We start from the raw sequence: 1,543 nt of genomic DNA on the forward strand, positions 1-1,543 counted from the left end.
CGGCAGCTGCAGCAATGCGGGGCGGGGGGGGGAGAGAAGGGGGGGCTGCAGCGGTAGCAGCAGTAGCGCTAAAGAGAACTTGTCATTAAAGGGAAATTAAACAGGCGTCTAGTAGCATCTTAAAGACTAACACTTTTTTATTCCAGAATAAGCTTTTGTGAGTCGGAGTTCACTTCCTCAGATGCAAGGATACATCCAAAGACGTTCCAATGCACCTGAAGTGAGCGAGCTCTGCTGGAATAAAATTTGGGAGTCCTATAAGTACTACTGTTTTCCTGTTTAATTGTCCTAGAACAGAATTGCACGGCTCATCCCTCGGGGATGATTTTCATATACTGAATGTATTGTCATTGGGGGTTGCTGTATTAATGAGACTGAAGCGGGACTGGCGTTGTCATTGACTTCTGGTGGAACGTGATAGTGGGGGAGGAGGACAATGTGCATGGGAGACTGCTAACTTTTCCCCCAGTTGCCGCACCGACCTTGCTCCTGTACCTGACAAGTGAGGCATCTTGCAACTTATAGCAGGATGGGGAAACTCCACTTGCTTGCACACAGGAGCAGAATCAGTAAAAAGCTGACAACAGTAGGATGTTCGAGGTGCTGAAGATGGTGACCGGAGCGCATGTTACTAGTGCACGCAAGGTGGTGGGTCAGGCCTGTCAACAAATCCTGCCACCAAAGCCACCCTTCCTGTATCTCTTTTGTAATGGAGTAGGGCTGCAACTGGTGTTCCACAGGAAACCTTCACTTGCTGATCTCTGTGGGAGACTGCATATCATTTGCAGTTTTAATCGCTGTATTTATTATTTACTTCATTTAAAGTCCACTTTTCTTGCTGAGACTCAAGGTAGGTTACAAAATTAGAAGACAATGGAATAAAAACAGTATAATACAGTGCAATAAAATTGCATATATATATATATATATACATATATCTATAGTACACATTGTTGTCGTTCAGTCGCACAGTCGAGTCCGACTCTTTGCGACCGCATGGACCAGATCACGCCAGGCCCTCCTGTCTTCCGCCGTCCTCTGAAGTTGGCTCAATTTCTTGTTCATTGCATCTATGACACTGTCTAACCATCTCATCCTTTGCCGTCCCTGTCTTCTTTGACCTTCAATCTTTCCCAGCATCAGGGTCTTCTCCAGTGAGTGCTCCCTTCTCATTTGGTGGCCAAAGTATTTGAGCTTCAGTTTCATTATCTGGCCTTCCAGGGAACAGTCAGGGTTGATTTCTTTTACACACACACGCACATTAAGACAACAGCCTTGTTAATAAAGTGCACAATCACAGCATTTGGCTTCCTGTCTTAGTGGGGCAAGGCAGATACAGAGGCTCTGGCACAGAGAAGCAATCCATGTGATCAGCAATCCATGAGTTTAGAGGATGGGCCCAATCCAGAAATGTGTGTGATGCATCCAACCGTTGGTTGGATGGCTGGCATGGTCTACTTATACAGGGGAACCTGAATGCAATCCTTCCACTTCCTACATCAGGGATCGTGTGGTACATGTCTCACGTCTTGCTTCTTCCACA

This window comes from Gekko japonicus, unplaced genomic scaffold (genome assembly GCF_001447785.1).
Source record: "Gekko japonicus isolate JY-2015 unplaced genomic scaffold, Gekko_japonicus_V1.1 scaffold33, whole genome shotgun sequence".
NCBI classification, from domain to species: Eukaryota; Metazoa; Chordata; class Lepidosauria; order Squamata; family Gekkonidae; genus Gekko; species Gekko japonicus.